Source organism: Mycteria americana, chromosome Z (genome assembly GCF_035582795.1).
Source record: "Mycteria americana isolate JAX WOST 10 ecotype Jacksonville Zoo and Gardens chromosome Z, USCA_MyAme_1.0, whole genome shotgun sequence".
NCBI classification, from domain to species: Eukaryota; Metazoa; Chordata; class Aves; order Ciconiiformes; family Ciconiidae; genus Mycteria; species Mycteria americana.
In genome coordinates this window covers 75,532,379-75,557,040 of record NC_134396.1, presented here as the reverse complement: position 1 = coordinate 75,557,040, position 24,662 = coordinate 75,532,379, and the positions used below count along the sequence as shown (strand labels likewise).

At 38.8% G+C, this 24,662-nt stretch overlaps 1 long non-coding RNA gene across 1 annotated transcript in view; it reads left to right on the top strand.

Moving 5' to 3' along the window:
- LOC142421878 (uncharacterized) overlaps window positions 1–24,662 on the top strand; it is an 85,743-nt gene that overhangs the window by 36,230 nt on the left and 24,851 nt on the right. The window contains exon 3 of the long non-coding RNA XR_012778996.1: window positions 9,374–9,480. This is a non-coding gene — a long non-coding RNA (uncharacterized LOC142421878). The remainder of the gene's footprint in view (window positions 1–9,373; window positions 9,481–24,662) is intronic.

The window sequence follows — 24,662 nt, the reverse complement described above, 5'->3', positions numbered from 1 at the left end:
TGTTACCTATATTATGACCTCCTGTTTCTTATGTCACAAGACTAGGAGTTTTCAAAACAGATGTGTAGTTTGTTCTGGACTAGGACACCTGCATGAATATGTATTTGCAAAAGTATTAGCATTTATGGTACTTCCACTTCTGCCAAGGTAACAGACTTACCTACCTACATTTTCACAGGTCACACCACATTAATGGAGTAAGGTTTTTTGCTAAAATAATATTTGTGGTTTCTTACTGCTGCTCTGTTGCTCTGGCTCTATTCAGTTCCACAGAAATCAAAGATGGTGAAGACCCAATAGGTTATCTAATGCTTTTCTATACCACTGTAGGATTGTTCCTTAAAGTATATTCTTCAGTGTTTTGTCTTGCAAAGAACAGGAGTCCACTATTTCCCCTGGGAAACTTTTCAACACTCTAATAGAATTCACCATTAGGAACATTTTCATTTTGTTCAGCTTACATTTTTCCTTTCTTCATTTCATTCAGATACTTCTATTTAATGATAATAATCTGACAATCATACTGTATCGTCTTTCCAGATACATTCCCAAACACTTGGAAACTAATTCTGCAGTCGTTACTAATGCACAATATCCTACCAGTGATGAGAATTTAGTCTTCTGATACAATTTGCAAGGTGCTGGGCACGTCCTGCAAAGCGTCGCACGTCTCTCAAATTCAGCACCTCCCAGTTAAATTCGAGCCTTTTGCCTTTGTATTCAAATCTCTCCACAACATTGTCCTACCTTATTTGACCTAGACATTTGACCTGCCTCTGCCCTCTCTTTTCTACTAATGATGTTACCCTTGGTGCCCTGGCTGTCTGCTCCCCTCCTCGTCTGTGTCGTTTTGTCTCCTCCTTTCCATTTGCATAGAGCATCCTCAGTGAACCCACTTGTGAAACACCCGCCTTCTCCTTAGCAGGAGCTCTGGCTGAACTCCAGTTTTCAGCATTAAAATTAAAGCAACATGGTGGTCTTTTTGAATATTGGGAAGTATATTTATTTTGCAAGTTATAAACGTTGGAATAATCAACCCTAAGGTAAACTCGCTTTTGCTAAATAACTGCAGTTATTTAGTTTTTGCCCTGAGGTTTGCAGATCTCCTCTCATTTTATCCTGTTCTCAAACTTGTCTTGAGATTGTAGTAAGAGTAAACTCTGGGAAAAGAAGATGTTTGCTTTGGAAGTGCAATGCCTAACTTAAAAAGGAAATTATGCATTCTAAGCAGAAAAACAGTAGTAGTATTAGTTTTATCCTGAAATTCCAATAGGGAAAAAAAATCTGCAGTTTTCAATAGGCTGTGTACTTCAGCATCAAATGTAGCTTGGGCTTTAAGTAAATTAATAAATAGAAACTAGTTAGAGGAAAAAAATTTTGAGTGGAGCTCGAACTTCATTTTGAGTGGAGGAAAGAGCAGGAATTCCCCTGTATGTGCAAATACCACTCAGCTGAAAAAATAGGTGCAAAGAATGATTGAGGCTGCTGAAGCCTAGTGGTGACTAAACTGTTTGACATGAACTACAGAAGTATTTGCAATCAGCCTGGGCTTCGTTTTGAACTGTACCTGTAAATTAACAGTTATTTGCTCAAGTGTTATAGGTGCCTTTTTATAAGCTCTGTCAAAGCTGTTTGCTACATAAGTATATATGTATATGTGTTGCTCTCTGTTGAAAGTATCCTCAGAGTTTTCAGGCTGATGTCCATATGGAATCGGAAGGTGAGTCTGCTCTGCTGTGAAAGGTTATTTGAGGAAAGTAAGGCAGAAGTATTGGTGGTGCATCCAGTGATGGTGGGTTGAATGACTGACACGAGCGGGGAAGTTCAGTCAATAACCATTTTCATTTGGTTTATCAGAAAAAAAACCCACCTATTTTCCATGTTCTTTCTGATCTTGCATGGAAACAAATCTGGGAAGAACATCTTCTCCTGGTTTTAGCTCTAGTTCTGTTGCTATCTTTTATTACCTTCTGCAACTCCTTTGGGAACTGTCTTGGCTTTATTTTTTATTTGACCTGACATAAGTATCTCTCAATTTTACAAGACAACATTTATTTGTTTCACTGATATCTAAATTTTCTTCTGCTATTTGCCTCAGGCCTGTGTTGTATTATCTCTGGACAGAGACCTATGCACTCTTATGGTTCCCCCAGCCTGTGAGCAACATCTTTAAATTATCACCACTTAACAGTTTGGCAAAAGAGTCCTCTGTTATGAGAAGGGAAACCAATTTGTTTTACAGTTATTTAAATACCAGAATTCTCCTGTGTCCTTAGACTATGAAGTAAAAGTTAACAAAATATACAATTTTCTAATTTATTTGGTTAATGAAAAAAAAAATTGTTTTAGTATTTAACTATTTTTAACATCTTGTGCTTTGACATTTTTGCCAAATCCACCCTCTCATAAATCAGCCTCCAACAAAATCATGATTACTTGAAAGTGAATTTGGTAAAATAGTGCACCTTAGCACCTTTGTTACTCATCTTTCTCTTTTCTTTGAGCCTACAGAAAATTTACATCAAAACTTTCCTCTATAAACTTAGTTTAGGTGTGATGATATCCTTGCATATGTAGTAGAGAAACCTCTCTTGTCGTAGTCGCTAGCTACCTTAATGCCTTTCTACAATCTCTTAATTGAGAAGGTGAGATTGTATTCCTCCATTTATCTCAAACTGCTCATACTTGTTTTAAAACATAGTGATATTGTTTCTTTGAAAAATGAGAAGTATAGCCACAAAGAGAGAAAAATCCTGTGCGCACACTCGCTCTCCATTGCCAATTACGTTGCCAGATAGCAACCACATCTTTTTATTTTCTTCACATACATTCTTGGTTGTGTTTCTTCACCTACTGTATCCTACTACTCAGCTACATGCAATCACCACCTTCTCATGGGAGTGGGTCTATCCAGCGTTCAGACCTTCGCACAGGAGTTCATTGTCAATCACTGAAGAGTTATTCTCCTCCAGACGGTTGCATCACATCACAGAAAGGGCCAGTTTTTTACTTTATCTGATTAAACATTGATTGTTTCTTACCACCCCCAAAGATGTTTAAGTCCAGTAAGCAGATCAGAATAGGGACTGATTTGTCAGCTGTGGGATCCTGTGAGCAACTGCAAAAGCCGAGTCAACGTTTGCAATGGACTCTGTGATGGGAAAATTTGTGTGACTTAAAACGTATTCTCATGAAATCAAAATACGAATTTTAAGCTTATAATTCATGTAAGTACTGGATAAATAGGAAAAACTCAGCGTCCTATGTATATTCATACTGGGTGGTGACTTTCATACAATTCATTATTATGTTTTTTTTAACCAACAGAGTGATAGGACCTGGATTCTGTTCTCACCAAAGACATATTTCTGGCAAAGTAGTGCAACTGACTGCTCACTTGAATGTTTAATTTAATGCTCACTTATGCAGAAGCACACCAGCTGCTGATGCATAAAAACAACCTCTGGTATCACCCATTTCTTATCTCAGTCACTGAGATGGCCCAACTTTACTTACTTTACGAAATATGAGCGCTCTGTTTGACTACAGATAAGTACACATCCATGTATCACTGAACAGCTCTTTTCCTAGTTTAGTGGTTACAACTTTTAAAATTTTATTCTGGTTTCCTCGGTACAATCTGTGATTGTACAGGAGCTACTGAGTATATTATAAACTTTTCCCATGCAGTCCTTTATTTTAATGTTATTTGCAACTTGGCAATATTTTGCTACTGAAGTTTTGCAGTAGAGAACACACGATTGATGAGATTTTTAGTATCTTCCCTCCTACACAGAAAAGACATAGTACTTCTCAAGCCTGTGATTTGATGACATTCTGTGGGAAGCCAAAGATAGCACAGCTTTTTTTTTTTTCTCTGCCAAATTGCATGGAAAATCTTACTTCGAACTTCTTGTCCACTGTTGTCCATATTTTCAGAAATGATAAGCACTCATTCTTGCTGCTGAAATAAATGGAAGCACACAGAACTTCTAGAAACCAGATTTTCAACATTAATACAGCAATGCTTGTTTTTTTCCTTACAGCAATTATCTATGCTTCATATTATTTTGCTGTTAATATTACTGCAGAAATAATAGTAAAAAAATAAGACCAGTCATATCACTAGGATTTGAGACTTTATTTCCAGGGGTTTTAAGATCACTTTTCTTGCGTTTTCAGAGTAAGCAGACAAGCAAAGTTGCAGAAAGTGGCACAGGTACTTGAAGGGATTATTTGCATGAGTATTTGCAGTGCCATCTTGCAAATGCATTTTGGAAAGTTGGAATGAAAAGGAGGGATGTTTTGACGCAGAATCTGGGAGGAAGAATAGAAATATCTAAAACGAGAGTCAGTAGTGATAACTCGATGGAATTGCTGGAAGGGGTTGTGCTGCTAATAAAAGCGGTACTCGTGTGTCATTTTTGGGCCAGGAAGGCACCTAATCACACAGCCGTTGCCCACAGCACACGGTGGTAGTGGCGGTGGAATAATTGTCACATCACTAACGCCCGTTAGGTGTTCAGGGTGAGTTCAGGCGCGTGCCTTGCACCACGTCCTGGGGGGTCATTAATCAGCTCGCGGCGGGGCCCTGGCCATGCCTATGCACAAAGCAGCTGTGCAGAGGGAGGGCAGATCAAGGATGCACCGACTCGGAGGGTACGAGGGGGACCATTTTGAGCAGGCGTGGTGGAAGAGGACGCGCGGTGCGTGACGGCCGGATCTCCTGGGTAACAGGGCTCAGCGAGAGCCAGGCTGTTGCAAGGCGGAGGAAACGCGAACTGGAGACGGGGAGCTCAGCGAGGGCCTGAGGGTGCTGTCAGAGCAGGAATGAGCTCCAAAGCAGGCTCAGTCTCTGCAGCAGCAGCAGCAGCAGGGTGTTGACATACAGGAGGATGCTGAAGGGGCCTTTGCCCTGAGGATGGAGATATGAGTCATGTAACTCTCTCCTGAACCTGCTGGTATTGGAGTGCCCCTTGCTAAGCAGCCTGGACAGGGCTGTTTTAATGTCTTCATTGAAATGGGAAAGTTGTTTCCTTTGGTAATGAAAATAATTTTCTTTTTTTTTTTAAATCACTCTTAAAAATTACAAACTTGCATTTCTAACAGTTGCAGTTCCAGCTTATTTGTAATTTCTGTCTTGCTAGGGTCTGTTACGTGGCACTTGCAGATAAAATTGTTAAAAGACAGTCTTTTTGAGTGACCTTAATCAAGTTTTAAAAACTGTTTTCATATTTAGTCAAAGAGCTTTACAAACACTTAGTTTAAAAAGCCTGAGAATCTGTGGGAAAATATTGATTTTGACTGCACTGTGTTTTCAGAAGTTTGAAGTTGTAATAAGAATTTAGCTTTTCAAGAAATTTATTTTCATACTCTAAAGAAAATTTATTAGAAACTTAATTTTCTTCACTCGGTACATAGCAGGAGAATCACATATGCATGTCATAAAAAGTTAGCAATCCTTTAAATGCTGCCAGTAAGTGGAATAAGTCTTTTTGTATGTATCGTTTTCTCCTTTACAAGAGAGAGAAATTAGAGTATTTTGGAACCTAGCATATACCCAGCTAGTGTGTACACATATGAATGTGTATACACATTATGCTTATGTATATAAACATATAAAAGGTCAGCTTTGACATTTCTTAACCATACGTATCTGCTGATCTACTGAATGGTCCCCATTTCCTTCTCTCTCTCTCTCTTTTTTTCTTTTTATTTTTGGTAGAGAGAATGAACCCAAATCAGCCCTATTGTCTTGGTTTTATAGTTTAAATCGTCAGACTAAAGACTAGGAATAACACCATGTGAATCAGTGGAAAAAAAACCCAAACAGCCATAAGAGATTGAGACATAAACTCAATTCTGTTCCTTCTTGTGCATCAAAAAGATGTCATTTTCCATTTTACAAATACTTGTGCATGCAAGAATCCCCTTCAGGGTAGTTAGATGACTCACATGCATAACATTAAACACAGATATTGCAGCACTGAGGTCTTGTTTATTAAATTCCCCTTACAAGGCCTTTTAGTCACATGTGTGTGTCACGTTGGATAGCCCTTGCACAGGTGTAACCCCATCACAGCTCAGCCTGAAGAAGCATTTACTCCGATGAGATAATAATTTCTTTTCAGGAGTAGGATACTGGAGCACGTTTGTGAGGACTGCAGTCAGAAAGTGCTCTGTGTAGACTGATATATTGATAGTGATTATCTAAGGAGGATAAACATAACAAAATAACAGAATACCATGTTTGTGATTTAACCTGTATTTCCAAGCTGTTTTCCAAAGAGTTAGTTAGTTTGGGATGCTCCTGTTGAATGGTCCTGTGGTTTTCAATATAAGGTATAGCTGGCTGTTTCCCATTTCGAGTGACAGATGATAAAGAAAGCAATCTTATTGTTTTGTTGTTATTTGCAACGGCAGTACTGGGAAACCAAGTAAAATGGAGAAAACAGCTTTGTTTGTTTGTTTGTTTAATGGATTGTTATGCAAGCAGAGCTGAAACGTTTTGTGTTTTAATTGCTTTCAAAGGTCCCTGTCCTGTAAATACTTTGGCTCCGACAGAGGCAGGTTTCTGTGTTCCCGTACTGAAACGAGTGGGGTTCTGCATGGATTCACTTCCCTGCCCCTGTGCTAATGTTTGCTGGCTCAGGGCCTGACGCACATGCTTAACTTCACGTGCATTAGTCATGCCATTGAACCCAAATGGGGGAGGTGACCTTATGAAATAGCTACATCAGGAATGTACAATACATTATTCTTATGGCAGTTCTGCAAACACAGGCAACAAACATGTCTTGCATTGCAGCCTGACGCAACCTGAAAGACAGAGCCAACGGGTAAGAAACTTTAATCTCATATAGAGACAAATTAGTATGGTGAAGGATTAGCAGCTCCTAAATGTGCAGTGCAGGTTTTGGATGTGATTCATTTTTTAACGTAAAAAAAAAGCCAGCAACGAGTATGTTTTTAAATGATTAGCAAAGCACTTCTGAGAAATGTTTTCTACAAAAATGTGCATTTGTACTTTATGTGCTTACATACTTCTAAAATGCAAAACAAATTTACTTCAGAGAATGGCAATATCTGCAGGATATAGATAGTGGATATCTCTTTTCCTATATTATACTTACATATCTTTGAAATTTGAAAAAAGATATTTTACCTGGCTTCATTGACTGTCTTGAGGTTATGAATGGTACTATCTTGAAGTTACAAATGATAAATGTCTTTCCATGTCTCTCTTCTTTAGACAGTGTGAACTTTGTCACAACTTCAGAATGGCAACTTGTGTTAACTGCAGTCATAAAATAATTCAGCACTGCTTGTATCAGAAGTGTATTTTTTACCCAGTCATACGAAGCATACAATTATTACGTTAAGACAATATTCATGTGTAATGTTACATGTCCTGATAGTTTTATCTAATGAACGGGGGAACAGATGTACTCTCTCACATCACTTAGATTACTCCAAACTCTAAAAAGAATATTTCTCAACCCTAATTTTTTCTGCATATTTCAATCTCTGTAATATGTCTCTCTAATGCTCAATGCTGGGCCACAATTAACAGTAATATTTTTGAATCTGCGTGTGCTGATTCAGTATATGTGAATGGAGATAATCTAACTAACTTGAGCAGTTATAAGGAAATGACCTCAGAAAGGAGAAAATTAAAAGTACGGGAGGAAAAAGGACGCTGTTGCATCTACAAAGCAGGGAAGAACAATCTATCCTACATAAATATGTGATTCCAGGCTTTCCTGTGTTAAAAATGCTGCAATGGACCAAGTGCTTTCCTGTATAAAGTTGCTACTCACATACGAATCTGTCCCCAGTACACCAAAAGTATAGATATTAATCATTCTTAGCTCTCCTATGTCAGCTTTTCAGTTTGATTCTTGAACTTCTTTCCAGAGGAAGGTATCATTCTTGCTTTCCAGATGAGGAAATTAAAGCATGTGATTTTTCTAAGTCACAGAGAAACCAAAATTTTGTCTAGGAGTAGAGTATATCTATCAGACTTCATGGCTCCCTATATACAGACTTGCATCATACCTGACTATTTTGCATTGAAACACCAAAGCTAGTTTGCAGGTGCATTTCAGTAGCCTGCTTCCTTCTTTTATTTACCTGGTGTGCTTTGGAGTATGTCTTGATGCAATGCTGCTTTATGTGTGTGGGATGGACACAGTCAGATTTGGAAAGGAGTTTTGGTGCCGTCAGATGGACACGCTACTGGAAGTTGGGTGCCCACATGTCTGAACCAAAGTCTCCATCCCTTTTTCCCAGTTCTTCAGGTGCTGCCTGCAAGACGACTGATATTTTAGGTCTACTGCTAAAGGCAGAGAAGCCTTGTGTGGGTCTTTGGATACTTCTCTTAGTGAGAGTGGAACTAAATATTGTGCCAGTGTCTTGGTCTGCCCTGTCCTGGCTGCCTGAAGGCGTGAGTCAGCCACCGTCCTACGTGTGATGCTCTGGAGATGGAGCAATGAGATTATTTCAGACCAAAATCAGGCTGCAAACTATCTCCTGGGCCATGGAAATGATCAAGGAAGTCCAAGCTCAAATACGAATTCAAGACACAATGGGACAGTTTCAGTGTAGCCCAGAATAGCTAGATTGCTTGTATACGTGCACTTGAAAGGAGATTATTCTGGTCTCTTTGGTTAGATACAGGTATTTTGGGGCTTCAGCTGGTAAAATGGTACCAAGCCCTGTACAAAAAAATCTGAGCTAAACAGATGCTGCTCAGTCCTGCAAAATTATCTTATAAATTACTCATGCTCTAAGCTGATTTTATGCCCAGCAAATATGTTTCAAAAAGAGATTTCTTTCATGAACCTCCACTAATAGCAATACTTATTATATAGTGCCTTAAAACAGTATACCTGCTTTGAGGTAATAAGCCTCACAATCAGTCACTGTGGTAAAGAGTAAATCATCTTTTTATTCCCTTTTCACGGGCATAGAGGTGTACACAGAGGTAAAGGGTTTACTAGAGGTCAAGTACAAGATCTTGTCAGAACCGGGGTTAAAACCAGGGGTTTTCCAGTGCTGTTCGTATACTTAGAGTGCTTGATATTGCTACTTCGTTCGTCCTTTTACTCTAATACAAATGAATTTGTTATGACAAGAATGTTAAAGAGCAAAATTTCTGAAACATTATTGTGTAAACATTTCTGTGTCATGCTACCTGTAAAAGGAGTGATTCATCTTCTCTTGGTAGATGAGTGCACATCTGCATCAGTGTATTGCACACAGAATCGAAGAGAAGAGGTTTTGTCCTTTAAAGTTTTATTTAGAGCAGAAAAATGAGCACGCTTTTCAGCAAACATCTTTTTCTAATGCACTTAATAATTCTATGTTTCAGAGCAGTGTATGGCTAGTGACCTATCTTCCCGAGGAGAATGGCTGAGATGTCTGTTTGGAATTGTTCCTGGAATTAGACCAGCATGAGGTCTCCTCTACCAATCTGAGGTAATACCGCTGAAAGGCAAGAAATCCAAAGTGATGTATGCCCAGCTGACTGTGCATTGACAATGTCAACCCTGGCAAAACTTCCACATGCCTGGAGCCAAAAAAAAAGCCAGGAGAATGGGTAAACCTGGGGACATCATCACTCTATGAGGCATGGTAAACATAAAGTCCTTTCCGAGGCATATTTAGTCAGTGGAGCCAAAAGCTTCTCTAGGTGATGGGCAGGTTTTATTGACAGTGATAGCCCAGACTTCTGACACGATGAAACACCGTCTTGAAAATTAACCACTTATTTAACTAACAATACACAACATAATGGCAAATACAAGAGTGTTGTCATTTTTGGTTAATTTGTAGAGCCTTTACAACCTCACAGACTCCACTAGAGGAAAATCAGACAATTTAAAATGAGAATGTGGACAGTTAATTTTATATGGTTTGATACCACTCAGGCCTAAGCCTCCTGCTAGGAAAAACACTCAAATTCTGCTTTCCTTTAACCTGGTGTACACCAGAAGAGGTTTTGGTTGCAATCATTTTGTGTCAGGGTGAGCCTGACATAAAATGAGGGCAGAATCAGCCCTACTGGGACATACACACGTAAGTAAGGCAAGTGTGATTTACTGAGCGATATGCATGAAAACTAATTTGCTTGCTGTGGAATGATCTTTCCAAATGTTTTCTTTAAAAGGTTGTAGCTAAAAAGCAGCAGAAAATAGGCTCAGGTCTGAGGTATATCTGTCTCATTCTGCTTCCTTGAGGTTACATAAATTATGTATGCCCTCTTCACTTTGGATAACAGTCTGGTCTCGGAAAGATATTAATTATTATGTAATAACTTTCACTAATTGTTTCTCCCTTTAGAGTACTTAAAAAATTGGTTGTGTTGACAATAGTAAAGGATAATGAATGGTTGTTAAGATGTCTGTAGTACAAAATGAAATACTCACTGCTTCTGCTAATAATTTCAGCAAGACAAAGTTAGTATGATTTTAATGATATTATAGGTACATTATGCTTCTACTACCGTTTTGGGGAGGAGGAATAACCTTCAAATGTTTCTGCCATTTATGCAACTTGAAAAAACTGCATCAGGGCACTCAAATTATTATCAGATAACACATTAAGATATCCCTAAACACATTGCAAACAATGCACAAATCCTTCTTGTTCAGAAATCCCATTTACTTCAAAGGTTTGACCTGATTGCAGCGGGAGGTCTGTAAACAGGGCGTTGAAAATCTAGGTTTTTAATAATAAAGAAATCCTGACTCCAAAAATACAGATGACAAAAATCAAACACATTTTAAGAAAAAGCTTGAACAAATTTGTTTTTCACAAGTTTTTCAGTTATTTCTTACAGTTATCAAAACTCATGTGTATACAAGTTAATAAAAAGTTAATAAATGTCTTATGTACTGGAGCACACTTGTGAGATTTATAGGTGTCTTAACATCTCTTAAAGACAAATGCTGCTTCATTTCCTAATAACTGCCTCAATTGCATACTTGCTGCCAAGTCAAAATATATCACAATGCATATACACAGCTCTCATTAAGAGGAATTATGCACATAATTATGTATGTATTTATATACATATATATATGCACATCCCCCTCTAATTTCTGGTGATCTCTAATTCTAGAAGTAAATGAAATGCTTATGTTGTTTTGAGGTGCTTTCTTAAAGTGTACATTATTCTGTAACAGAAATGCCCTGTCAATTTCTTACTTAATTGAAACAATATTTTATTAATTTAAAATGTGACAAAATGCTTAATCTTGTCAGCATTTTTAATTGTAGCACCATTCTGTGGAAGCGTTAATGAGATCTCAGACTGATTTTGATGTTGTTACTCACCTTGGTCTTTTCTTAGATACATGTAACTCAGGTGCTGGCCTTTTCAGGTACAAGCTAAAAACAAGGGAAAGAGTAGCATATCAGGAAGATGGTAAAAGACAGTCTCCTATAAAAATTTAGCCTCTTGGAAAGTAGTCACTACCTTAATTTAAGAACAGGGTACACGCAGGAATGCAAATTACCTTGCAACGCTATGCAACTGTTCGTCAGGAAAGCTTTGATGAAGTTTCATCTCAATGCCCGTGTGGTCCCATCTTAACTGTTGAGGATACAGTGAGAATCACCAGCTAACCAACAGCATCTACGTTGCCTTACCCCTGCAAAGGAGTTTGGATGTGACAAATTTGTGTTCAGCTGGGCTGTCTTGGATCAGTAAGGTGGCTGAAGTTGATGTGGTATCTGTTACCTTCTGAAGAATAGAGATTTTTTTGATATAATACCAACAGGTATTTTTTTTACTTTTTAAAAAGAATGTAAAATATCTACAGAGGCAACTTTTTTTCTCTCTGGCCCAATGAATCGTGAATATCTCTTTGGAAGTTGAGCAGGAGCAAGGAGTGAGTGCCCTCACCCAGGAACTGCCCATTCCTGGTGGTGGGGGCTCGTTCTGACTTTCTCTGCAGAGATAAGACCTAGAGGCAGCCAACAATAAGGACAGGCACAAGGATGTAGGTGGAATTTAGGCTGGGTGGATCTAGGCCAGCTTAATCTGTGTAAGTCATTTGTTCTGACATGTCTTCTGGCTCTGCCAAGTAGGTCAGAGTCTGGTGGTGAATATGTGATAGGCACATGTATGGAGAGCCGAACGTGTCCCAAATAAGGCTACTTTTTTTTTGAAAAGTAAGGGTCCTGAGCAAAGCTCTGTCAAAAGCATCTTCCACTCTCCTGCCACCACTGCAACCTATCACTTGCTGCTTTTGTGCTTCTTTATGAAACAAAATGGCCTTGTGATGAGACAGCCTCTCCTGTGCTGAAAGGGGTAGGTTTTAGTAACCAGGATGAAAGCAAATGGTAAAATATGTATCAGCAGCAACCCCAAATCACTTCTCTGCCTACTGTTTCACATCATAAAAGCTGTTCAGTTTAATTAACTGATCAGTACAATGAGTTGTAAATGGTGTTACAGTTCTTTTAAGGTCTACATGTTACTTGAACAGGCACTCTTTTTGTCATCATTTTACAGAAAAAACGTGCCGTACATTTGAGTATATATGGCAAAGATAAAAAGGCAAGCCCTTCTCCTTGCATGAAAACCTTGCAAAGTTGTAAGTTTGGGAGTTCTGTTGTAAGTCAATATACCAAAAGTTTCATTAGAAGAGAATTGTGCAGTTGAGCTTTTGAAAGTTTGGAAGTGTAAGAATTAAAGCCTCCTTTGAAGCCATTCTGATACTGTCACATACTATTTTTCTCATAGTTTCTCTCTTATTCAATCAGCAGAGTTTGAAGGTAAGATCTTCAAAGCCATAGCACAGGTTTCTTTCATTTGAGCCAACAGAGTAACCAGTCACTGAGGTCAGACACTTTCCTGTACGTGGGCAGCTCTCGAAGGGAGAGATGACACGTACTTTGCCACCAAGTTATGCAGCAGAGACAGCAGTGAAATAGAGGGTAGGGGGGCTGCTGGGCTCTGCATCTGGAGCTGGGCCTGGTAGCCCTGGAGCCCTACAAAAATTGTAACCCTATGGGAATTTTATTTGCAAAGTGGGTATTTGTTGGCTACCTGTGAAGGGAGTATCGTACCAAGAAATAAGGGCTATAAACTGAGCAGAATTCTTCTGAGCACAGTGGAAAAGAAATGAGAACAGCCCTTTGTTTCCTGAATCACACCTAAGTGTGTTTTCCTTCCGTAAATCAACTTTTTAAAGCTTGTGAGTTTTTTTTTTTCCCTTAGATGCTATACATAACTCCCTTTGCCACAGTGGGAGTGCTATAAATATATATAGGTATGTATGGAAATAAAACTAGGAGACAACAGAGTATGGTGCATTTTTAAAGCATGGGGCAGCAAGAATACCCTTGGAGAGCTCTGTCTGAAGACTGCAAGACTGGTTCTTATTTTCAGAGATGCTGTTTTCAGTATTAGCTCATTCTCTGTACTAAAATCTTTTTATCAAATAGTTAAAAATTTTGTGTTGCTTATATATCTTGTTCAAGATATAGTGTAAAGCTAAAGCAGTAGGAAGGTCATTGACAGATGTTTACTAATTCCACATCCAGTGTCCTGAGTATCATGGCACCATGTTTTTTGTTGGTAGCTCAGCCACCATCAATTTAAACTTCTGAAAAATGAGAGTGGAAGTGTTAAAGGCCCAGTTTGAATCCCGGCTAATACCAGGCTACCATTTATTCACCACTATAGGGAAACAGCAGCATTTTGTGAATAAAAATACCTACTTCTGCCTTTAGAAAAATTTTAGCACCTACTTGTATGAAAACCATGTCATTTGCTTTTATACAATGTTTTTTTCTAATACATTGCGCAGTACAAACTGATTTTTTTGCAAATTTCAGAAATAGAGAAAATGCATTTATTTGGCTATAACAGTAATGTGAAAGTGTGTGCATCTGGATGAATATTTGTACATATATAAAGAAAGATCAGATTTTGACAGCTAAAACTTAAACATTGCTTCCATGCACTATTACCAACAACATAAAGTAGGATGAACGCGACTGCAAGGCTGAGCCTCCCAAAACTAACAGCAACAATCCCAGAGCAGGTCAGTCAGCCCAAGTAGAGAATCTGCCTGATGAATAAACCAAAACCAACCCAAACAGTTTTATCTCCCTGTTTGCAAGCTGCTGAAAGCTTCAGAGGTGACTTCCAGTGCCTACAGCTGCTACCTCCCTTCTGCATTAGAGGGTGGCTTTCTCACATCACTGTCAAGAAATGTTTGTTCATATTTTTGAGTGATTCACTGTAATTGGCTCTGCTCTGCTGTGTATGAATATTCTAAGAAAGTTTTTTACTGGAGGAAACAGTCACTGTAACAGAAAATTTTAAACAAATATTACCAAACACTCACGATATGAAAACTTTTCATTCATAGTCATGAGTGTTAAAAGCCTTATTCCAAAAGTAGCATTAGCCCAGTCGGAGACAAGAAACATCTTATGTTACTTACATAGCAAAATAAGGCTATTGATTTAGAAATAATTATTTGAGAAACAATTATTATAGTTATTTATCGAGTAACTAAATAGTATATCAAAGATAACATAAGACAATTTGCAAAGATGTTTAATTATATTAGATATAATATATATAACTTTATTATCTCTTGTTTATACTCTGCTCTACTCTACATCCTTGCACTCCGGGCTGTATAAACTCTACTAACTTCTCTAGTCCCCTTCATATCCCTGCAAGAAAAGATGGCACCACCTTGGGCACAACCCTTGTCTATTATCCCTGTAACTCGCTGTTTGTTTTGTAGGAGCACTACCCAATTTGTTAAGCAATGTAGTAGCATATTACACGTATTAAGCATATTACACACATGTAATATTTCCCGAACAAGTGAAGCCTCAAGTAGGTGTATTGTTACAGATTATTTATTTCCCTCTGTTTCTATATTCCCACACCTGACAGTCTTCTAGGAAACTCTTCATAATTGCACGCCTACTGGAAGGGGTAATTGCTTTCCCTGTCTCGTAAGTTTGTGGTGGGGATGGGGATGGAAAGGCAAGGTGTATGAATGGGTTACCTTCAGGCCTCTTTTCCTCATCTCTGGTTTATTTTCAAAATTGTCAGCCTGAAGAGTGTGATGACTCATAGCCACGTTTTCTTTAAAAATCTACCTCCGCTGACTGATTTCTGTCAGCTTCATGAGTGTCTGCACAGGGAAAGCACTCTGTCGACACCATTCCCAGGAGCTTGGTCCTCCTAAACTTCAGATGTGCCATCGTGGACAGTGCATTTGTGTGAAATAGCACCACTGCAAAAGGCTGCATAAGTTAAACATTTCATTATGGAGTATGGGTTGACCTTTGAAACTCTGGAGCACATCTCTTTAAATGTCTAGGAGCGGGATGTTCACTGGTGGAAAGCTCATGTGGTGGACTGGGATCCTCAGCCCCCGAGAGCAATGCCAAGGCACCTCGTGGCTTTACTGTATTTTTTTGTAGCAAGGGTTTTCCGTAAGAAGTCAGTTGACGATAAGCTCCACGTATCCCTCACTGCATGAAGATGAGCAAGTACCACCATATTTAAATTATTGTAGGCTGGGTTCTTCTCCAGTTATTTACATATTCACAGATCTGCTGACTTTATTCAGTTGGAAGCCCACTCCTGCAAGCTCTGGCCGTAACACTTGAGTTTGATCTTATTTCTCCTACATAGGAAAAATGTCTAGGGTGAGATCTGGAAGGGATTCTTAGGCACCTCAGACTAAAGCTCAGTAAAAATAATGTTTTATGGTAGGGTGACGAACATGCCTGGACTTCCCAGGGAGACACCAGAGTGAAGCAGGTCATGTTGAGGGTCACCTCTTGGTTCTTGGTGAGGGCTCATATGAGGCAACCAACAGGAAGGAGCTCCAGTCTACTGCAGAGAAGGACGGTCCATCAGCTGCCTGTTCAGTGTGGTCTTTTCTGTGAACAGCCGCTCCACCAACCGCACACACAGCGAGGCAGAAAGCCAGCTTAATAGTATGCATACCAAGACAAAGCCTTTAGGCCTAGATTTTCTAAATATCATTTATAACCTCCATGAAACTGTTGCATGGAGAACAAGGTTGTGGTTTGGGAGAGATGGCGCATGGGGCATTGGCACGGACGTGTGTGCGGAGCTCGCTGAGGGTTTGGTAGTTTGTGTGATGCTTTGACAGCTCTGAGCACCCACATGCATGTTCCTAGACTGTATCTTCCAGTTTTTATGGACTATGCCCCACACAAAATACATGCCATAAGAACGGAAACAACTGCTAGTTCCCACGTATGAAAGGTAACCTGATTAAACAGTGCAAGAGATATTTGGAACAAAGTGAAAGTAACAATTAAAAGCACCACACAGCTTATTTTATTTAAAAGCCTGCACTGGATATAGCTGTCTGAATCGAGTAATTGTGGCAGCTCCCAGGAAGGCACAGACAAATTCTTACAGGTAATGCTAAGGATGTTTCCTCCCTTGAATTATGGAGCTATTTTATTTATGCTGTATCATATTGATGAGGTGTAACCAGTTCTTCTGCTGGGAGGTGCTCTGAAACAAGGTGATGAGGACAGCATTGTGTTCTTTAAGACTAGCATGAGAACACCCTCCTTGGAGAAAGAAAATACTTTTTTGTCTTCTGGTTTCTAGCAGGAAGGTGATGATGGTGGTATTGTAACACTTTAGCACTACTAGAATCATTCTTGTTTAAAAAGAAGTTTAATGATGTTGTATTTGATGAATTTCATTATTTCCACAGGATCTTAGAAATTAAAGAAATCATTAATCTCCCATGTAAGAATCTCACAGAAGGGAAAGTACTTGGTATCATGCAAGATAAAGCTCAAGCAGTCAAATTATTCCTTCCTTTTACATCCTAAAATTCTACGGAAGGCAAGGACTTTTTTTTTCTTTTTTTTTTTTATAAATTCATGCTTCTCTCAAGGTGGGCCTAGTTGTGTTCCTGTTGCAGCCAGTGGGAGTTTACCTTTCCCTTTCAAGGCGATGACATTAAACCCTCTATCACCTACTTTTGGACAGAAACCAAGGAACCGATTCTGAAACCTTCCCTCTGGTTGGCAGATCCGCTGGAATCAGTGGATAAAGCTGGATGAATCAGCCTCAAATTTCCATGACATCAAAATACACTTGGTACAGTATAAGAACAACCAGAAACTAATAACACATGTAGGGGATCCAGTCTCTTTGTTTTGAGATGCGAGGCAAGCAGGAACACTTGGAATCGAAGGCTGGCTGTCCATGTTGAGCCTTATCTGTCAAATTCAGTATTTTATAATATCACCTTATCAAGATCCATATAGTTAGACATATAGCAGATATCTCACTTGTCATAAATAAACAGGTACTTCTTAATTGTTACCTACTGCTAGTGTGTTTGCTTAAACTGTTATCAACAGAAAACTCGAATGTATTATTAAAGCAAAAGATTTTTGGAGGCAGTTTAGACATTGACTTTTCATTTTCTTAAACAGTAGTAAATCTGTTAGCATTTTATAAGCAAGAACATACATCTGATTTAATGTTGAATTACATTGATAAATCAAATGCTAATATCAGATGGCTGGAACAATTTTAAAGAAGGGAAAAGGTTATCTCTGTATATAGGTTTTGCTTTGTCACTGTGCTGTAGTCTATATCAGAAGAACAAAGGCTATATGCATAATAAGGCCATGCAAATGAGGTGAAATCAGCAAAAGTATGGTGGGGGAGGGGAATATGTAAAATATGGCCATCAGTATAATGACCAAGGAGTAGAGAATTTAAATGTTTAATGCTTGCACATTCCAGTTCATTTTTCTGTCTTCTTTTTGAATGTGTAGACTGAGGCTCTTGAAAGACCAGAATGAAAAGATCTCTGTTTTGGACCAAAAGGATTAATAACTATATTTAACAGACTGTCCAGATATACCTTCCTAGCCTACAGATATTTACTTTTATTTTTTAAAACTGAAGAAGCATGGTAATAATTAACGGGGGTAATGGAGGAGAGGGAGAAACCCCGCTATTTGTGTTTTCAGTGAGGGGTTTTTTTTTCTTGCCCTGCTGCACTGTCTGGATGCCAGCTCCCCATCTCAGCCATGATGGAAGCTCAGAGTACAATAGAAGCACAGCAACAATATGAATTACAAATACATGTATATCTTACTGCACGGCCTTTCCCTCCCCCTCCTTTAAATGAATGTAGTCTAAAAATATCCTCCATTCTGAATTGCTTTACTACTTGAGGCAACGTCTTGCAAAAACACTATGGTTACTTACAGAAGAAAACAAAACCTCAAACCCCAGACAGAATAATGTTAATGTGAATCGTTTTGCATCTGACTGCAAATTAACTATCTTTTTGAAATGTATTATTCTCATTTTTGATAACGTGGAGTGCACGCCCACATTAAGAGCAATAGTATTTTACTTATGGTGAATTTATGAGGACTATTTTGTTGCTTTAAATAAAAATGGGGGAAAAATGTAGGTGCTACACATGATAAGTACATGTTGTGTTATTTTTTATTGTTGTAGCCAGGTTAAAGTAATTTATATCAGCTTTTGGAAAAGTATTAATCGTCAATTATTTGTTCACAATTGGATCTTGAGAAAAAAAAAGGGAAAAAATACACCAAAATAGTAAATGGAATGCATATTAAAATTATTTTTTCATTTTAGAGCCTGATTCAGCAAATTTACTTACCAGAAACTACTCGTATGAGTGATCCATTGATATTAAGAGGTTTACTCAGGTGAGTGTAGTTACTTGTGTGCAAGGACTTGCAGAATCAAGCCCTTGTCTGTAAATATTTAGAAAATAAATCATTGACGAAACGCACTATATCCTTCTGTTTACAAGATGGAAGTGTCCATTTGGCAATTGTAAAATGTGCTAATTAAAGGCTTTCTTAAAGAAGTGAAAATTAGCTAAGTATGAACGACTTCCTTTGAACTAGTTAAATCCTTTCTTTACTTGCTACCAAAAGAAAAACTAAAATGAATAACTCTTTCTTTAGCATTTTAACTCTTTTGCGAAAAATCTTAACACTGCCAATGTCAGAATGTGGGGCTTAATCAGCACAATTGACAAGGATTTACGAACTTTTTCATTCCAAATGCGTTTACATATACACTAGCATATATGTGTACATAAATTCATTTTATTACAGCCATTTTACACAAACAGAACCTTAAGTAGTTGAAGTACTAAAAAAGACAATCAAAATACTCTTCATATATCTGTAAGTCCAAAAACCTCTTAAAATTGTCTCTTTAAAAAAAAAAACCAAACAGCTAAATTATGGAAATGCAGACTGCTTTACAGAATATTTGCCAGTTATATCTTGATTTTTATTTGAAATTCCCACAAGGATATAGGCATGCCAGTGATATAAACCATAGAAACAGGAAAAAAAGTAGAACACAGGGACTTATAAATAAATCCATGAATATGAGGAAGCAGGGATGCTAAGATTATGCATTTTACCAGTACTCTCCTTTGCTTGTAAACCATAAGGCCAGACATTTGTGAGATGCAGTATTGCCAGCCCTGCGGAGGGGGGAGCGTGTGTGTGTTCGTATGTACGTATGTATGTATGTGTGTGTGTGTGTGTGAAAGACAGGAGGGAGGGAGGAGGAAGGGAGAGGTGGGGGGGAGAGGAAGGGAGGTGGGGACAGGCAGACACAATAAAGCATAATAACATTCCTGCATGTCTAATAGCTTAAACATGCTCCGTCTCTCTGTACCCTATTGCTATCGATATTGCAAGCGGAGTCAGAGAAGCAGTTAATATTCCATCAATAGTTTGTCTTTGATTCAAGTACTTTTGACACCAAAAAAAAAAAAAAAAAAAAAAAAAGAGGAAAAAATATTTGTAGCTTCAAGTGCAGGGAAAAATGAAATGTTTACTTTAATGATATTTTCAAGATACAGCAGTGTTAGCATGCCTCACATGTTTAACGGGCTGCTTGCCAATCATAAGATGTAGCATTAAATTATTTATATCTTAGTTACGTAGCACACCTTATTAGCAGTAAATTATATTAATAGTTCCAATTTATCTGTTAACAACAGCATATTTTTAAAAATTACAGTTTTGGGGACGTAAGACGAAGCCAAGCCCATAGCTAGCAATGCACTTCCTTGATATTGTTTGGCTCCATGGTGGCTGTTTTGTGGAAGTATAGGGTATTTTTTTGTTTATGATGACGGATGCTGTGGCTTTAACAAAGAGTGACTGAATTGTCTTAACAAAGACGAGGAGGGCTGAGCGTGTTGCTTGCAAGAGAATAACTACCTTCCAGATCTCTTAAATCCACGCTATACGTAGTGCGGGTCCTGAGTGGCTTTTGTTTTCAACGTCTTTTGTAAGCTTTTAGGGTTTGGGGTTTGTGGGGTTTTTTGTTGTTTTTTTTTTGTTTTTTCTTTTTCCCCCTGCATCAAATGTCAAGTTAATTTACAGGGCGCTATTACTGATATGTTTCCTTGGTCTGTGGTTTTCTGTGAAAGGCAGGCAGCTGAGACCAAGTCTTGGGGCGAGGGGGAGGTGCAGGAGAGCCCGCAGCACGTACAGTGTGCGCCCGCGCCTGTAAATTGGCTGCCCATATGACAGCAGGACGGGGAAACCTCCCGTCCTCATTTGCATCCTGAAGAATATCCAGGATTAAGCCCGGCTGATTTCCATACGGGATTTAGACCTGACGTTTATTATTCGGTTCACAGACCTCTTGAAGGAAAGTTTGTTTTCCACTCATAGATGAAAAATCTCCTAAGATAAATAAAAGCTGGCTTAGCAACAAGAGTAAATAAGCATCTTTCCTGTATTTCTTAGGAATTTATCTTACGTGATTACCAGACAGATGCTTGCCACCGAATTATTGTATTTTGCTCCTTAGCAATTCAAAAGAAAATATCTATCACATCCACCGCGTGGTGTTTGGGAAATGTGTCCATTTAATTCCAGAAGTTTACTTCCCATAAATAGAATTATATAGCATGGTTTCAAAGGCAAATTAAAACAATTCTTGAAAAGCTAGGCGAGAAAGATTTTACACCTTTCTGACTTCATGTAAGGAGATGCAATCTTCTAACTGCTGTATGCATCAATTAGTATTTTTCAAGCAGCATGAAAAATGCAAGCAACTGTTACATGTGAGCATACATGTAGTGAATTTATAACATAGCACTAGCTCATTTTTGTCACCTAATAGCTTCATGAAATATTTTGGTACGCTTAGCACTCCAGTATTAATAGCTGGTGGTGTTAAAGACCCGTAACACAATATTTTAATAAAATTTTAAATAAACCCGGCCTTCACTTTTAATGAGAGCTTGTACAATGCTTTGACTTGTCACTAATTTAGAGGAACATGTTACAATTTTCTCAAGGTGCTGCTCTCCAGACATCTCTCCCAGTAACTGATGCAGGGTGTCGGTGCCTTCTGTGAGCTGCTTAGTGGCTTGCAGGATCAGGGCCTTAGCAGGCATATCCACTTAAACGTGGCTCCCAAATCTCTAGTCTTTGCTGAACAGCTTTTGAAACTTAGCTTGGTCTGAATAGTGAGAACAGAGGACAAACGCAAGCTCAGTCTCAAGGCTGATCCTATGAGAGTTAGGGTATGCTAACATTAAAAATATGCACTGAGAGCATATTAGTATTTTCCTACAATATGTCATTCGGTGAGGTTGTGATGATTTAGATTAAGCAGAAACCATGCCCTGATGTTTATTTTGGCCCCATGTCTGCAAGGCACTGAGCACCTTTGGGGGGACATCTCTTGGTGGGTGTGTGGGGGTCTCCAGGCATAGACCCTTTGTGAACATGGGGCAGGCGGGGGTAAACCTTGGTCGCTCCTTCTGTGGCTGCCAAATGCAAAATACATACTCAAAGCAAACAGAGAAAACACACACGTGCATATCCACGTTTTCTGAAAAAAAAAAAAAAAAGAAAGCATTTTAGGACATTCATTTGATCGTCGTGGATGCTCTGACAGATTATAAATCTTAGGCATTTAAAAACCGTAGTGCTTGGGGGCCATGCTGTTTTGTGCAGATGGGATGCACGTGCACCCACGCACAGGTCCAGACACGCGTGCACACCCATGCGCCTGGGTGCAGCATTTTGCAGTCCTTTCGTATGCAGTAACGCAGCTGTAAGTTATATTTGCAGTGTGTCACAGTCAGGTTTATACTGTTTGTATATACAGTCACTTGAAACAAATAAATGTAAAACGCTAGATTTGGCACTCCTGTCTTATACAGAATGAAGACTTCCCACACTGTTTCATTACCTTCTGGCTAATTTCCCCAATTAAATCTGAGATCTCACACAATAATGAAAGACAGGACTTTCCGTGAGCTCCTCTTCCACTATATTGTTACACATGGAGGACAGGATTGAGCTTATGCCCATTAAAAATACCATACAAAATAGCTTAAAGAAATTGATGAACAAAACAAAAAATACATCTATTTTCCTAAGTGCAAATGTAGTGGTGTATTTATGTATTTAAGAGAGAAAGTGAGATGTATTCTTAAATTTTATGAAGAGCAAATAAGTTCTACTAAGAACATACACAATTAAAATTGGCGCATTGTGTTTTCTCTTTAATGTGGCCTGCAACATTTTTTCTCTTTAGGTATATAACCATAGAATAATTTCTGTTAAGACTGAAGGATTCATACAGTAATGATGCTGCATGTTTTGTTTTGTGAATATTTCGAGGTATGTGGCAGTGTAAATAACAGATTTTTTTTTCATATTAATTAACTCTGTAACAATATCCAGTAATACTGTAATTTGCAGTGTAGCAGGCAATTTTACTATTTTTTCATAAAAAGCTAGGCTTCTCAGTCTTACTGTTGCATACTAATGTGTGGTGAACATCCACTGACATTTTGAGGCCTCGCTGTGCATTGCACCTTCATCTATGAGTAACTTTACTGATCTCAGATGAAATCATGTCATGAATTTGAAGGTCTAGCAGATGTGCTAGCCACTCAAAATATGAAGAAGAAGAATACCCGTAGTTACTAATCATTACAAACAGTACATTTTTAGATTAGATCCCAGTTAATTTCTCTAATAAACAACTTATCCAAACCTCTAGGAGGTACAACAGATCTGGAACACAATAGCAGTTCGCCGTAGTTAACAGCAAATAATTTAATAATGTCATTGCTTTAGAAGTCTGTGCTTAAAATAAAAATAAGAAGAAAAGCTTGCTAAATCGCTCTCTCAGGTGGGTAATCAGATTACTGAAGTAATTAGACAGATCAAACTAATTTTCAGAAAGCAGTCCAATGCAAGAGACATTTTACTCTCCATTGTTATCTGTAGGTAATGGAATAATAACATGTAAAATATCTACAGAAAGACTTTGTTCATAGTATTTGTAAATATCTTCACAAAGAATTTGTTTGAAATAATTGGCATTAAGGTAAGACAATCTTACATGCACGCACACATACCACATATACATTAAAAACCTGAAGCTTTCAAAAGTAGCATGCTAGTAAAATATTTGATTTTTAAAATATTTTGTTCAAATTCCTACCAGTTCACACTGCTCCCAGGAGAGACCAAGGAAATATTAAAAATACTATAGAAATAAAAAGGATAAGATATTTGTCACTCTCGTTTAAATTGATGAATGCTGCTGTCCTATAAACGTCACATCGGATAACCCTGAAAAATTACCATGAATCTCCATAATTACGCATATTCATGATGGTGTTTTGCATAGCACTTGCAGCAGACTGCATAGGGGGACTATGAAGGGAGGCGGGTGAAGAAAGACCAAATGGTTTGACAGACTAAAATTATTACCAGCATCCTAGAAATAGACTCAGCAACAGTTCCATTTTGCTTGGTTTACAAAAACAACACAAAGTCCCTGGCGCCGCTCTCGTGACGCTTACAATTTGCTAGTGGTTTTGTGCTGCATACTTAGCCGCAAAAATTTAGTGAGGATAAATTGCTGAGAGACGCCCGGGCTAATTAGAAGGGTCTTTTTTTATGACTGGCAGTTGTAAAGAAAACCGGGAATGAGAAATCGGAGGAGTGCTTTTTCAAAATTGCCTTTTTTTGAAGGAGAAGGGTTGCATTTCCAGCACCGTACCGCGGTGCAGGTTCCTCATCTGCTCACCAGAAGCAGGTGAGCCCGGCGCGGATTCAGGTGCATCCTCACTTCTGCACCCAAGATGAGGCCTAGGCAATATTCGAGCAAACTGTTAAAAGACCAGGAGAGACAGAAAGGTTGTCCTGCCCCGGCTCTATAGCTTTTTGTGCTGAAAGCGGAGAGCAGAGTTAATCAGAGGGTCTAGGAGTAATTATCGGCAGGGTTTGGGCAGCGTGGATGCTTGGGTAAACAGCGATTGTTCTTTCCACCAGATCCCGAATGGAAACAACAATACTGGCATTGTCCTCCACTTCTCATTAAGGGGCTTTGGGGAGGGAGCCAGGCTCTGGGAGGCGGGTGGGAAACTGACAGTCAGACCGTGCTCCGGAGGAGCCTCTCCTGATCCCGCTGCAGCAGGCTCCGGCTTTTGGCATCGGCGGTGCCAGCTGCATGGGGAGAAGCCAAGCCTGTCATACCATCTTCTCATCAAACCTTCAGTGCGGGGGCAGAAGCGCCGTTAGAGCCTAATGAAGAAACAAACACAAAA